Genomic DNA, 2,415 nt, shown 5'->3' with positions numbered 1-2,415 from the left:
CTTGCCCTGACCATTAATCAATATCCTTCCTCTGATTCCAGGGAAACTGTCACACATGGCTCCTATACTGAAGTTCAAAGATACGGTCCATAAACTGTCTTGAACACGACTCTAAAGAAAAACAGTAGAATCATACCTTGAACCTTGAGGACAATGTAAAGTTTTGAGGACTTTTTATTTTGTAGACTTCAATAAAATCTCTTAAATATAGAGCAAAGATTTGACGTATACTGTAGAATCAATATCTTCAGAAAATAATGGGTTCTTCATAAGGAGTTTCCTCTTCCATACTTTCTCTTCCGGCATTTTCCATACTGTAAAGGAAGGCTACTCAGACCTTTAGAATAAAGACAGAAGCATTTATTTTCTGAATCTGAACATTTTAGTGATAATATATCATAATGACCCAACTAGAACACAACTCTAGCAGTGTTCTGTTACATCAAGACATTCACTTCTTAATCCTCTCAACTTGCCTGCTAATACCTGTTGCAGTATATTCAACATAAGGAGACCATCAGAAAGTGTCCAAGTGGTCCAGGACATCATCAAAACCAATAGTGAAATGTAATGTGTCACTAATAACCACAACCACACAATTCATGAAATCATCCCATGGTCCTTCTTCCAAGAAAGGTCAGTATAGGGAGTTGGTTAGAAAATGGGGTACTTTCACACCTAGCCCAGAGAATACATATAAGTGCTGAAATATTTAACAGATAGCTTCAGATTTTTTCAGTTTGTAAAGGTATTTGGCAAGTATAAACCATCAATGAATTACCTCCTTGTATTTATTATTTATGTGCTATCAATTAAGTAATAAACTCATAAATATATCTGGTGAATTTGTATCCAAATTCCAATCTGAGATAATGTGCTATTTCAGCAGATCTTTTAGACAAATTGATACTGAGTAAGACTTAATCTCCAGCAGAAACAGCAGATCTCAGTGACTGAAAGCTAGCAGTGAAGCACTGTGTTATAACCCATAGAGTGATGAGCTTAGTGGGATTTGAAATAGCTCAATATACTATTTGTTATGAAGATGCATTATTATTTCAGCAATGAATATGCTGTGTCCTATATCTAAAGAACCCTCAATGATATGAATAGAAGAAAGCTCACCATACTGATATACAGATACATAAATGTATATAAATTTTGTAATTTTTTTAGCACTTCTCAAGAGCACCCTTCAAGTTACAGACTTGAAGTTCTCCACCTCACCAAAGAACACATCTCTGAACTGTAGTCAGTTGTTCACTGACCATATTGATATTCTGGGTTTTTTTCAGGAAAGATCTTGCCCTTCAGTCTTAAACACCTTTATTGGCATGACTAGAGAGGTAGATAAAGACGACAATATGTTCCAATCCAGGCAAGCCTCACATGAACTTTCTCTTGTTCTAGTTGCTTTGTGTCTGGATTAGGAGTGTAGCCTCTTAAGACAGCACATCTCTTTGGTCACAGCACGACACAAATGTATATCTGAACTCTTAAGACAAAGTGATTTAAATAGCAAGTTAGCAGCCAGGCAGCACCCACATCCTCCCAGATTACTTTGCCCGAAGAGGTATATTTTTTAAAGTGGATTAAACTAAAACGGACCTTACGCCCCCTAGCAGCTGTTAAATGCAGTAGTCCAATAGATGCAAGACTACCACAGTTCCCTGTTCCCAGGTCCCAACAGACATGCATTCACAGACACACAGATGCACACCCTCACAGCCACAACCACCCATATCATATATACATATATGCACAGAGATCAGCACAGGCGGGAAACACAGCATTCACACAAGCACAAACAACACAAATGACCTCATCCAGTAACTGCAGCCTCTGACCTCCCAGGTGATGGCATTTGGGTGCGTAAACTCTACAGTCCCAATCCAGCTACTGATTCTCAGACTTCCTCTCACTCACATAGACACGTAGAATCATAGAATCAAAGAATCAGCTGGGTTGGAAGGGACCTCTGATATCATCAAGTCCAACCTTTGATCCACTACCACCACTGCTACTAGACCATGGCACTAAGGGCCACATCCAGTCTCATCTTAAAAACCTCCAGGGATGGTGAACCCACCACCTCCCTGGGTAGCCCATTCCAATGCCTGATTATGCTCTCTGTAAAGAATTGCTTCCTAATATCTAACCTAAACCTCCCCTGGCACAACTTGAGACAATGCCCTACTGCTGGTTGCCTGGGAGGAGACCAACCCCCACCTGGCTACAACCTCCTGTCAGGGAGTTGTAGAGAGTGAGGAGGTCTCCCCTGAGCCTCCTCTTCTCCAGCTAAACAACCTCAGCTCCCTCAGCCTCTCCTCATAGGACTTGTGTTCTACTCCCTTCATCAGCCTTGTTACTCTTCTCTGGACCTGCTCCAGCACCTCAACATCCTTCCTGAACTGA

The sequence above is a fragment of the Manacus vitellinus genome, unplaced genomic scaffold (assembly GCF_001715985.3).
Source record: "Manacus vitellinus isolate BGI_N305 unplaced genomic scaffold, ASM171598v3 scaffold_89_pilon, whole genome shotgun sequence".
Taxonomy (NCBI): domain Eukaryota; kingdom Metazoa; phylum Chordata; class Aves; order Passeriformes; family Pipridae; genus Manacus; species Manacus vitellinus.
Note: the sequence above shows the minus strand (reverse complement) of the source record.